We start from the raw sequence: 13433 nt of genomic DNA, 5'->3' as shown, positions 1-13433 counted from the left end.
CTGAATGATGTTTAAGATTTCTCTGTATCACTTTCGGTCCTTAAAATATTCACTAAGAATGTGCAGTCGAAATAGTTCTAACCAACTTGGTAGACAGATTCACTTATTTTGGTTTGTTTCCTATGTTTGAGGACTACTATTTTTCAGATTTAATTTTTTTGTGGTACTGGGATTTGAACTCAGGGCCTTGCACTTGCTAGGCAGGTGCTCTACCACTTGAACCATGCCCTTAGTCCTCTTTTGCTTTAATTGTTTTTCAGATAGGGACTCACACTTTGCCGTGGTTGGTCTCAAACCACGATGTTTCTACCTATGGCCTCCTGCATAGCTGGGGTCACAGCCATGCACCACCACATCCTGCTTTTTGATTGAGCTGGGGTCTCTACTAACTTTTTGCCTGGTCTGCCCTTGAACTACAGTCTTCCATATCTCTGTCTCCTAAATGGCTAGGATTACACCACACCCAGCCCAGATTTTTAAAAAAAATTTTTTTGGCAGTACTAGTGTTTGAACTCTGGGCCTCACAGTTGCTAGGCGGGTGCCCTATCACTTGAGCCACTCCACTAATCCCCAGATTAATTTTTTTAATGCAAAACATTTCCAGTATTTTAAAGTTAAAACCATTAAAAAAAAAAGTATGTTTGGAGAAAATTTGCATTGATTTACATCCCAATCAACCTATTCCATCAATTCTGTAAAAAACCATGGTGCTCCTTTTTGATTTAATTTTCACTGGTTCTTTCTAAAAAAGATTTAGGTCTTTTGCTTAAAGTTGTGTCACACCTTCCAAAAAAGTTTAGCACCATAAGATATTTAACCATTTTATTATGCCTATAGATTTTGTGTGTCAAGTTCATGCAGAGCACAGGAGGGATGGTGGTGATTGCAGCCTCGGGGGATGATTTGAATAATAATTAGCGTTACAGTCAGCCGCCTGGGGGTCCCTCTGCTCTGCTCAGGAATTGTGGGGAGGTGAGAAGCTTTTCTAGTGCTGGCAGTCCTGGACTCTTGTGCGCCCACGGCCTAGCTGCTGCACTGCACATCTTACAGTGCAGTCCCTGAGAGCTAGGGGCCTGTTGGGCCCCAGAATTAGTGCTCTAGCCTAACCCACCATCAGCCCTGCCACTTGACAGTGTTATTAAGCATTGACAAGTGGTGCCTTCTGATTTTACAGCTCTTTACAGGCCTGGGGTGCTGGGACCCTCCGTCCTACAGTAACAAGTGTTACAGCTCCCAGGCCTACGGTGTCGGGATCCCCAGCCCTGACAGTTCCAAGTGTACAGCTCTCACTCAGGCTTTGGGCGTGTGAGGCCCCGTCTCTTAAGGCTGCAGCTTCCTGTAACAGTTCCAGTGACCAGGGCCTGCGGTTTCTCTTCTCTGGCTCTTCACAGCCTGACTTTCTTCAGCCTCTGCTTTCGACCTCTTGTCTTTTCTCTATTCCTGCCATCCTTTGCCTCTTCTTCCTGTCATTTCTGTCCTGGCCACTCTGGAGTTCTCCAGCTGCTCTTTCACAGTACGGGCACTGTTGCCACTGTGGAAGCAACTGCTACCACTGTGCCACTTAAAAAATTTTTTTCATTAGGATATATTCGTTGTAGGGGAGGATTCATTGTGACAATTTAGAATAGGCTTACATTGTACATTGGTTAGATCACCCCCACTGTCTCCTCCCAGCAACCCCTCCGCCCCACTTCAAGCACTTACAAGAGGTTTCATTGTCCTATTTTGTGTATGTATATGAAGCCCATCAACCATATTCCCTGACCTTCATCTCCCACATTCACTTTCTCCTCCCATAAGTACCCCCTCCTCACACACACTGTACCTATTTTATAGTCCTATCTTTCGTTATTAATTTCAAAGTCAGTGTTCAAACGGGTTTCTCAATGTATCACCACAATGAGTATATTTTACTTCTTTGGTCAGTTCAACCCCTTCCATTACTCTCCTTTACCCCTCCCCATTATTCAACAGTTTTTAATACATGTCGTTATAGCTCTTTTCCTCCTCCCCCGAGTTCCATAGAGTAGTTTCATTATTGCAAACAGGTTCTACATATGAGTTTGTATGGGGTCATGTTTGGTTTTGCACGCATGTTTATCTTTTGATCTGTCTTCCGCAGATGAGAGAAAATATGCAGCCTTTGTCTTTCTGAACCTGGCTTACTTCATTTAACATCGTGTTCTCCAATTGCATCCATTTATCTTTAAACCACATGGTGTCATTCTTCCTTATGGCCGGTAAAACATCTTAATCCATTCACTAGTTGTAGAGCATCTGTTGTGTTTCCGTGTTGCTGCCACTCTTGCCAGTTTGCCATTGCTACCTTTCTGCTGTCACTTCCTCTGTCTTCATGTTACCAACAGCCCATTCTACAAATGGAAAAGATCAAAAGGAGGCAAGAAAAGACCACTGGAGAGAAACCTCTTGGGCTTACTCTTGCCACACCAAGGGGCAGTACAGGAGGGTGTCTGCTGACTAGCTTGAAAACTGAGCCAAACAGCCTGCTTATATAACCAGAAAGGGGGTGTGGCAAGGATATTTGCACCAATCATGGCACAGCCCCTCATGCAAATGAAGGCCTTCGTTTGCATCAGTCACAGGCCTTCTGCTGGGCCACCAAGGCAAGTGCTCCTCCTCTAGCCAGGGTGAGAAAGACTGCAGTCATCTACAGCTCATAGAGGCTTGTGATGGCAAAAAAAAAAAAAAAAAAGCAAGCTGTTTGAAACAGTCATAGCTGGGGTTGTGCTTTCTGGAGTTGGAGTTGTGCTTCAGCAGCAAGTAGGTTGTGAATGTCATGTAGCTTCTGCAAGGCTTCTGTGACATGCTCAGAGCTGCCATGAGGCTTTAACAGCTGTCAGTTAGGGACTCAAATCTCCCTGGACCTCAACATCATAGTTTATTTAAAGGCAAAATAAACATTAACCTGGTGCTTACAATAATATCACTAACATCAATAGTGCACACCCAACATTACCCAACAGTTACACAGCTCAGGAGAAATTAATATATTTGTCCATAAACTGATATAGCCAAGGATATTAATAGGTCGTTTTGTCTATTTTAGCCCCAAACTGTATCCACCCTAAATGTCCTATCAGTAGAAGAATGTATGATAAAATTACAGTATATTCACGCAAAAGGATATTATGTAAAAATATAAAAGAAAAAAGCGCTGGCATATGTAGTAACATAGATAAGTGCTACAGTTATTTAGTGAAAGAAATCACAAAAGAGTACATACTGTATGTCAGAAATCGGTCACCTAAGTGGGTAGACTGGGAAAGCCATGAGCAAACTTTGTGGAGCTAAGAAATGTTCTCAGCTGGAGGAGTGGCTCAAGTGGTAGAACACCTGCCTTGCAAGCATGAAGCCCTGAGTTCAAACCCCAGTACCACCCAAAAAAATGCTGTATATCCTGATCTGGATGTAGACATATATATAAACTCATCAGCTCTGCTTTAGTGTGCCTTGTTCACCTCTTAGTATATGTGTTATACTTCAATTTTCAAAATCAAGGGGAAAAGAAGTATAGGACAGTCAGTGGCCACATTTTGATTGCTCCCGTAAGTACAGCTTGGTGTGGATATGTCATTGGCACCTGGTTCTTCAACTAGATCTAGTGGTTGGTGCCCTTTGTCACTATTGTTTGGTTTTAGTTTCTTTTCTTTTTTGAGATAGGGTCTCACTATCTGCCTATACTGGCCTATAACTCTCTGTAGCCCAGGCTGGCATGGAACTTGTGATCCTCCCACCTCCACCCCCAAGTAGAGATTGCAGGTGCTGTATGTGCAGCTTGATCTCATGCCAGGGACTGATTGATTATGGTTCTAACCACTGAAAAGACAAAAAGATAGATGTCTCCATCCATTTGGGCATGATTCCAGCCTCCTTTTTCTGGGTATAAGAGAAATGGGGAATGATGCAGTGCACTGGGAATATAGAGTGGTGAAGTCCCAGGGCTGTGAGCATTGTGATCCCAGCTAGGGGAAGGGCTCCACATGGGTAAGTGCAGTTTAGACACTGCCTCACATGATCTGTGCAGATTTTCACTTCAGATGTGTACAGTCAAGCATGCTGCACAGGCTGTGAGGATGTTCTTTATGCCCTGGAAGGTCAGGTATGAACAGCCTAGACCTCCATTTTGGTGCAGGAGAATGTCTTCCGAGGGTCCATCAGTTTACATCAGGGTTAAGTTTCAAGTGACTTCCTCAGGGCTGTTAGATGTAGCTTCTTTAGGTGGAGCAGATTTTCTGGCAGCTCTGGGTACAAAGCACCTGTCTGTGGCTGTGGGGTACACACCAGTTTCCATGGGTCCTGTGAGTACAAGACTATCCCAATAGGCCTACGTGGTTGAGGTATAATGGGTCTTGTAGGGGGCTGGTGCTTGTCAGTGTCTGAATGCCACACAGGGACCAGGCTGCACCAGTGAGCCCAGATGGAGCACCTGTCAGTGTGTGAGGGCTACACAGGTGACTTTGCAGGACCTTAATCTCACGGAGTTCTGTCCTGCTGCTTCTAGGGGCCAGTGTTGGTGGGGCCTAACATTTGTTTCTTAGGGCCTCAGTGGACCAAGCTGAGAGAATAGGTTGCTCAACTGCTTCTTGAGACCATGGGAGAATAAGTGAGGTTACCTGATTGTTTCTTTGGAGGCCTCTATGGGCCAAGCCACCCAGGAAATGCTGTTCTGCTGCTTCCCCAGTCAGTGGTAGGTGATTGTCAGGGCTGAGCATTGCTTCCTGGGCTAAGGATGTATGGGTAGGGATGCCTGAGTGCTTCCTCTAGTCCTCTGAAGGCTGTGTTTTTCTGGGTGAGGGAGAATGGCTGCTTCACAGATTTTGAGGGGACAGGGAGGGGATTCAAGATGGTTCCCTGCAGTAAGAGTGTGGGTACAGGAGACCCGATGTGGTCCATGCTCTTTCTACAGGCAATGTAGAAAAGAGCAGCTCTCCAAACTGGGCTCGGGGCCTGTGAAAGTTATAGCATTGTCTAGAAATCAATGGCTCAGTAAAGGGGCACTGTTTCTCGTGCTCCCTCCATTGCTGGAGCGAGCTTTCTCTCTTGCTCCTTGGTTATTACTGGACCTAACTGGGCTTAACTGGAGGCGACTGGAGATTTTAGAAAAGATACAGGATAGACAGACAGACAGACAGACAAAGTTGGGGTCAGGTGTGTCAGGCACTCTGCTGGAGATGCCCAACCCTCATTGCTTCTTTTTTCTATCTTGATTCTTTAAGGCCTTACTCCTCTCAGTTCTTTAAAACCTCTTTCCTTAGGCTCGCACTGTCCCATGTTTGCTCTTATCTTTAGCTTAATTGTTCTCAAAGTCTTTTGCCCCCTGGTTGCACTGTCCCATCTCTCTTTAGCTCTCTGAAAGCCTCGGTGCTCAAACTTGCAAACAGCCCCACTTACAACCTGCATATGCATAACTCTTAGTCTTGGTCCTTGGACTTGCACTGTCTACTGTGCCATGTTCTCTTTGGCTTTTCTTTAGCTGTAGCTTTCCTAAGCCCTCTGTATGAAGTTCTTTCTCAGCTTTGCTTTCTGAAGCCTATGTTACAGTTCTTGGTGCAGACTTTCTATCAGCCCCTCTTTAGCATTTTCCCTTCAACGATTCTTTTCCCTTCAGAAATTTTTCCCTTCAATAATTCTTTTCCCTTCCAAAAGCTTCCCACACTAAAAGGCCCAAAGTAAATCCCCAAAAAGCAAAAGCCAAAAAGCTTCTTCCCAATATTCAAAGGCAAAAAGCTCACCAAAGCCAAAAGCCAAGCAAAAAGTCCAAAAGCCCAAAGTAAAGCCCCAAAAGGCAAAAGCCCCTCTTCCTCCTTCAGGGGTCTTTTATAGCAGCAAACAGGGTGGAATCATGGGGAGGGGTGTGACATTGTAACAGGAGAAAACTGCGTTCCTGCTTCTGTGAACACAATTTAGGAGATGCAGCTATTCTGCCTTTCCCTGTTTCATGGCAGGGGCTGTACCTATTTCTGCCTACAGGTAAAAGCAATTAACTGCATCTCGCCTTGCTTGTGTCCGGTTCTCAGAGGCCTTAATCTGCTCCCCACAGCTCAGGTGTCTGTGGCATGAATGGGGACCACCAGAGGTCTCCTGCATATCCTTTCTTACTGAGTGATGTCCTTCTTGGTTCAGAGTTGATCTGGAGAAAGGGAACAATAGATGTCATGGGCTTAGTTCCCTTCTTTATAAGATCATTTTGTATCTCCATGCTTGGCAATGACTGTTCCACATCCCTACTACCGTCTGATGCTCTGCTTCAAACACTCCAGTGAAATGGCTGCTGTTTTTGGCTTCTTTTGGTCCTTTGTTGTGGATGGCAGTGTGCCAGGCACTTTGGGTCAGCCATCTTACTCCACCCTTTTCCTTGGTTCTAAATGTGATGGGAGTGTTACTAGCACTCATCATTAAATGTAATGTTTGTTATAGGTTTATGCTTACTTTTAAAAAAGAACTTTAAGGAATTTTGTGGAACTCTTAGTACAACCTGATAGAACAATAATGCCACCATTTTATAAATTGGTGGCCATTTTATCCTCAGGCCTCACTTCTTGGAAAATGGAGCCATTCCCAATGACATCCCAGCCCTTTAACAAAAATTCCCATGCTCCAAGACAAGCTCCACCCCCATCAGAGGCTCCTGTACATGCACCAACTTCTTGCCCTCCCTCTTCTATAAAAGGCCACACCTGGCCTAGAGTCTCTCTCTTTGTGCCATCTTTCTCTGGTCAGTTAGGCGGCTCATGCCCATCATTAAACCTTGCTCTTGGATGTGAGAATTTTCTCATGAGCTTTCTTTGTGAGCGGTGTTTTCCTAACATTTTGGTGCCATGAATCAGATCAGGTGCGCTCCCAGCACTGACCTTGCTCTCCTGGCCTCCCCCACCCCATTCCGCTCTCTCTCTCTCTCTCTCTCTCTCAACTCCCATTCCCTTCCTCCGGGATCTGAGCTGCTTTGCCAGGACCCACGATCCTAGAAAGCATGCATTCCTCACTTGCTCACAGGGAATTTCCTCTGCCCCAGTGTGTCTCCAACTGCCACCCACCACTGGCCAATCTTCCCTCAAGGTCCTCTCCTGGTGAGTCCTCCTTGCATGCAGAGCCGTGATCTCTTTCTCATTTCCTCAAAATCCTAGTGCTATGTCTCGTCTCGCTCCCGTCCCTGGGAACCAGGTTCCCTAGGACTGTGGGCCCCTGTGAGGAAGATGTTCCTCCTGGGTGTTCCACATCTACTATCTCTCCTGAGGAACTGATATTTTGGGGATGCCCACCATATCTTTCCTCAGTTCAGGCCTCACCATAGGAGTTCGACCATCCAAAATTCCTTCAGACTCCCCATTGGGATGTCTTCTGGCCAACCTTGGGCCCCTTCACCTAACACCTGATCTTAAGCCCCAAAAGCTCATTTTTCTCTGTAATCAGGCCTGGCCCCAATATCCATTAGACAATGTCTCCAAATGGCCACTTAATGGCACTTTTGATCCCAATATTTTAAGGGATTTATACAATTTCTGTGAGCACACTGGTAAATGGAAGGAACTACCCTATGTCCAATCCTTTTCCTATCTCTGCACCAGATCCTCCCTCTGTACTTCCTGTTCCCCTGCACAGGTTCTATTAGCCTCTAAACCAGTCTTAAAACCAGTCAAGTCCTCTTCTGAACCCCCTCCTGACTCCAAAACTTTCCCTCTTTCAACCCTGCTAATGAGCCTCCACCTTATCAGAGATGGACTTCCATTGCTCAACCATTGGCCCCCACCCCAGGTCCTTCCGCCCCTCCTCCCACCCCTCCTTCCACTCCTCCCTCCGCCCCTCCTTCTGCCCCTCCTTCCACCCGCCCTTCCACCCACCCTTCCGCCTGTCCTTCTGCCCACCCAGAACCATAGGACCCGATGAGCCCCCCCACACTCACTCTCACGGACCCCCCAGTCAGCCAGTTTCTATCTACCCTCTCTGGGAAGTGGCCAGAGTAGAAGGCATTGTGAGGGTCCATGTCCCCTTTTCCCTTGCTGACCTCTCTCAGAAAAGTACCTTGGCTCCTTCACCACTAACCCAGATTCTTATGATAAAGAGTTCCAATACTTGGCTCAATCCTGTGACCTTACTTGGCATGACATCTATCTCATTCTTTCCTCCACCCTCCTTCCAGAGGAGAGACGTAGGGTCTGGATGCGGCTAGGGCACATGCAGATAAGGTCCATCACACCACCCCCAGCCATCCTGTAGGGGCCACAGTGATCCCTACTGAGGAGCCTAATGGAATTACCAAGCAATGGTAGAATGCTTAGGGATCAGATGGTTACTTGTTTAGTGGCAGGACTAAAAAAGGCAGCCCAGAGGTTGTTAATTTTGATGAACTCAGAGAAATTCAACAAGAAAAAGAGGAAAATCCAGCTAGTTTTTTTGTCCCAACTCACAGAGTTGTATGATGCCATACAAAAGTTGATCCTGAAACCCAGGATGGGACAATCATTCTTATGACCCATTTTATCTCCCAGTCAGCCCCAGATATAAGAAAAAAACTTAAAAAGCTGGAAAATGGTCCACAGACTCCACAGGCTGAAATTTTAAATGTGGCCTTCAAAGTCTGCAGTTACCGAGAAGAACTACAAAAGGCTAATAAGGAGAGGAGCAATAAGGCTCAATTCCAGATGTTCCACAAGCCCTTCAACAGAGGCCTCTGACCTCTAACTCCCAAGGCCAGAGAAAATCCCAAACACCTTCCAGCCCATGTTTTCAGTGTGGCCTTGAGGGACACTGGGCCCGTGCATGTCCTAAACCACACCACCTGCCAGGGCCATGTCCTAAGTGCAAACAGGAGGGCCACTGGGCGATGGACTGCTCCTCCACCCCTCAAGGTGGAGGGTCTAAGCCCCAGCCCCCCTACCATCCCTCCTCCCTAACTGATCTTCTAGGACTGGTGACTGCGGCTGATGACTGACAGAGCTGAGGACTCCCAGGCCTGACAACCATAACTCCATGGGGGCCCAGGGTAACTGCCCTCATCAAAGGTAGGCCTATCTCTCTCCTCATAGACACTGGTGCCACTTTTTCTGCCTTGATGGAGTTTTGGGGACCTACCACACCTTCTTTAACCTCCATAATCGGGGTGGAGGGAACTCCTGTCCAGCCCTTAATGACTGTTCCTTTAACCTGCATACTCACTCCTTCCTAGTCCTCCCTAATTACCCCACCCCACTATTGGGGAGGGACATTTTGTCAAAATTCCAGGCCACTCTCACCTTACACCCACTCCCTCTTAAACTGTGACCCATTTACCCCTTGTCTCCATCCTCATGGCCCCTCCTTGCTGTCATGGGTGCCCTGCTTCCACAAGCCCCTCCTGATCCCCTGCCCTTACCTGCTGCACTGGTGGATCCCATTGTGTGGGACCTCCAGAACCCTGCAGTTGCCACACATCACGAGCCAATTGTTATTACTCTCAAGGATCCTTCCACTTTCCCAAACCAAACTCAATATCACATCTCTCTAATCCACTTACAGGGATTAAAGCCTATCATTTCAGAGCCTCTCACTAAGGGCCTGCTTTGCCCAACCCACTCCCCCTATAACGCTCCTATTCTGCCTGTAAAAAAGGCCAATGGGTCTTACTGGTTAGTGCAGGACCTCCACTTAATCAATGTGGCAGTGACTCCTATGCACCCAGTGGTGCCCAACCCCTCCACTCTCCTGTCTCTCATCCCTGAGACTGCCACCCATTCCTGGACCTGAAAGATGCTTTCTTCACTATCCCTGTCCACCTACAGTCCCAAAACCTCTTTGCCTTCATCTGGACTGACCCAGATACTCATACTTCCCAACAATTGACTTGGACTGTCTTGCCTCAGGAGTTCCAGGATAGTCCTCACCACTCTGGCCAGGCTCTGGCTAGGGACCTCCTTACCCTCCGTCTCTCCCCGAGTAAACTCCTCCAGTATGTAGATGACCTCCTGCTTTGCAATCCCTCTCTCGAGGATAGTCAACAACACACTGCCCTCCTGCTCAATTTTCTGGGAAAAAAGGGATACTGTGTGTCCCCTAACAAGGCTCAACTGTCTCGCACCAAGGTGACTTACCTGGGCCTATCTATCTCCCCTACTCACAAGACTATCACCATAGATCACAAGGCCCTATTAGCTTCTCTCCCTGCCACCACCACTAAGGCCGAAATTCTCTCCTTCCTTGGCCTGGCTGGCTATCTCAGATGGGTGCCAAACTTCAGTCTGATGGCTAAGCCTCTATATGAGGCATCTAGGGGTCCCATACAAGAGCCTCTGGACCCCTCTCGGCTTGTGTCAAGTCATTTTTAAACCCTCTTATAAGCCCTATTACAAGCCCCAGCTTTTTGCCTGCTGGACTTTACTTGCCCCTTTTTTCTTTACATTTCTGAGAGGCAAGGGTTTGCCCTAGGAGTTCTGGGACACAACATAGGGCCCTCCTTTGCCTTAGTAGCATACCTCTCCAAATAGACCCCACAACGAGAGGATGGGACCCATGTCTTAGGGCTCTGGCAGCCGCCTCTCTCTTGATCCAGGAAAGCAAAAAGCTTTCCTTTGGATCTCCCCTTACTGTCTACTCCCCCCATAGCCTCTCAGAACTCCTCAAATATAAGGGACTTTATCCTATGTCCCCCTCCCATATACTATCCCTCTTGGTGGCCTTGGTCGAGGATCACACCCTAACTTTTGTTTCATGCTCCCCACTTAACCCAGCCACTCTTCTTCCTCTCTCTTCAACACCCATCACTCACTCCTGCCCCAAGACCCTTGAGGAACTCCTCCTTTGCCCAGACCACATTCAGGAGGGCACCTTTTCTCAGGCTGACTACACTTGTTTCATTGATGACAGCTCCTTCATTCACAATGGACAGCAAAGAGCTGGATATGCCATCGTGTCTGATTCTGCCATCATTGAGGCATGACCTCTCCCTTTGGGTACTACTTCCTAAAAGGCAGACTTGAATGCCCTGGCCAGAGCTCTGACCCTGGCAAAAGGCAAAACTGTCAACATTTACACTGACTCTAAGTATGCATTTCACACTTTACTGTCCCACTCTGCTATCTGGAAGGAAAGGGGATTCCTAACTACAAGAGGAACTCCCATTATCAATGCTGCCTTAATAGACCAGGTCCTAGAGGCTTCAAGCCTCCCTTCCTGGGTAGGCATTACTCATTGCAAAGCCCACCAAACTGATTCTTCCATAATTACCAGAGGAAACAACTAAGTGGATGCAGAGGCCAAGAGGGCAGCCCTCCAAACTGCACCCCAATTGGCCATATACCACTTTACCCCAGCTTCTACCTCCCCTCGCTAAACTCTTCCCCCTTCTGAAGTTAAAACTCTTCTCTCCAATTTATATACACTTTTTCATCCTAACCTTCATGCTCTTTACACCTTTCTCCACCAATCCCTTTCCCTAGCTCCAGGAGACATATAACACCTTAAACAGATTACCCAATCCTGCTCAATTTGCCAGCACACAAAACCCAACTCCAGTATTAGACCCCTTCCCTTTCCTACCCACCAAGCCAGGGGATGCCTCCCTGCCATGGACTGGCAGGTGGACTTCACACATATGCCTCCAGTAAAGAGGATTAAGTACCTCCTGGTATTGGTAGACACCTTCATGGGATGGGTGGAAGCCTTCCCCATGACCAATAAGAAGTCAGTGACATTGATTTTGGTCACAGAAATCATCCCATGATTTTGTCTCCCAGCCTCCATCCAGTCAGACAACAGGCCTGAATTTGTTTCCTCTATTTCCCAAAAATTGGCACAATTCCCTATCACCCCCAATCTTCAGGTAAAGTTGAACATGCCAATCGCACACTAAAAAATACTCTTACCAAACTCTCCCTCAAGCTCCACCTAGATTGGACAAAGCTCCTACCCCTAGTCCTTCTCCGCCTCTGGGCCCTTCCCAAAAGACCACTCATGCTCAGCCCCTTTGAGGTCCTCTGTGGCTGTCTGCTCCTCAACCAGTACTCCCTAACATTTCCCCCACTCTCCTCAATCCTCTCCTCACTTTTCTTCGCTCTCTCCTTTGGTCTCATGCTCATGATCAATTGCCACAGCCTTCTAACACCACTGAAACAACTCCCTCCCTCCAAATGGGAGATCTGGTTTATCTAAAAAATACAGCCACACCCGGCCACCTGCAGGAAAAGTGGAGAGGCCCATTTACGGTCGTCCTCACCACCCCCATGGCTGCTAAGCTAGCAGGATTTCTCTCCTGGGTACATGTCAAAAACCTAAAACTGGCAGCCCCACCCAAGACATACCAATTTCTTCTTACAGGACCAACAAAAATAAAGATCTCCTGCCTCCCCAAGATCCTAGAAGACGGAGACACACCCACGGAGACTCCTGGAGTATAGGCAGGAGCCCTATGCCTGGGGACCTGGCATCTCGCCTACTCACTCTTTGTACTTCTCCCTCCCATTCTTTCCTGTCAGTGCCTGCCCACGCTTTTACCCTTTCCTATATACCCTCTACTCTGAGATTTTGCTCTTCCCACCTCCCAACACAATCAGCCTCCCTCCTCTCTCATACCTTCTTTACCCCTGCTTCATAGACTGGATAGCTGACCTTCACCTCCAAGGTAATCTCTCAGATTTTGCTCCTGAAGAAATCTATTAATTTTCCAGCATTCTCTTTGTCCTATTGTAAACCGCACCACCTATGCTTTCACTCCATCCCTTTCTGTGAGTAACTCTTGTCCTTGTCCCCTCTCTCCTGAGTATCAGCCTGTGGGCAACTTCTTCCCGAGTGGAGATGGCCCCATCGCACAGTTCTCTGTTTTGGATACCTCACCCTGTGCACCTTATTCCTTGTGCTCTCTTCTTTCTTATGACTTGGACCTTTACAAGCTGGGGCCTTGCCCCTTGCCCATGCTGGCCATTTACAGCATATACCATCATGCAAAAAGCATGCTATAGCACTGCCACTTTATGCCAACATCTTAATCAAAAATATTGGATGGGTATCAGCAAAGGTGACCATGCTGGCTACTGCTGCCATGGAAGGAGGGGGCAACAGGTATGCTGGACTTACCTCTCACAGCTTGGTATATCTGATGGAGGCAGAGTCCAGGATGAGGCCTTCCAGAAGGTCCTCTACACCCAGGTTCCTCAAAGACTAAAAGATTTATTCTTTCCATCAGAAAGCCTCTCCAAATTCCCTTGCGCAAGTTGTCCCTTTCTGAAACCCTTCTCCTCCAGGTCATAAATACCACTCATCAATTACTCAACCACACTAATCCTACTCTAGCCCATGGTTGTTGGATGTGTCAGCGAACTGGCCCTTCTCAGGTCATCGCCAGCCCCATAAATATTTCCACACCTCTTACCTTAAACTGTTCCTTCACCAAAAAGTTCACCGCCTCCACTCTTTCCCCAGTTCCCCTCTTCCAGCCAGCCCCTCTT

Source organism: Castor canadensis, chromosome 16 (genome assembly GCF_047511655.1).
Source record: "Castor canadensis chromosome 16, mCasCan1.hap1v2, whole genome shotgun sequence".
Taxonomy (NCBI): domain Eukaryota; kingdom Metazoa; phylum Chordata; class Mammalia; order Rodentia; family Castoridae; genus Castor; species Castor canadensis.
This window is presented reverse-complemented; position numbering follows the sequence as displayed.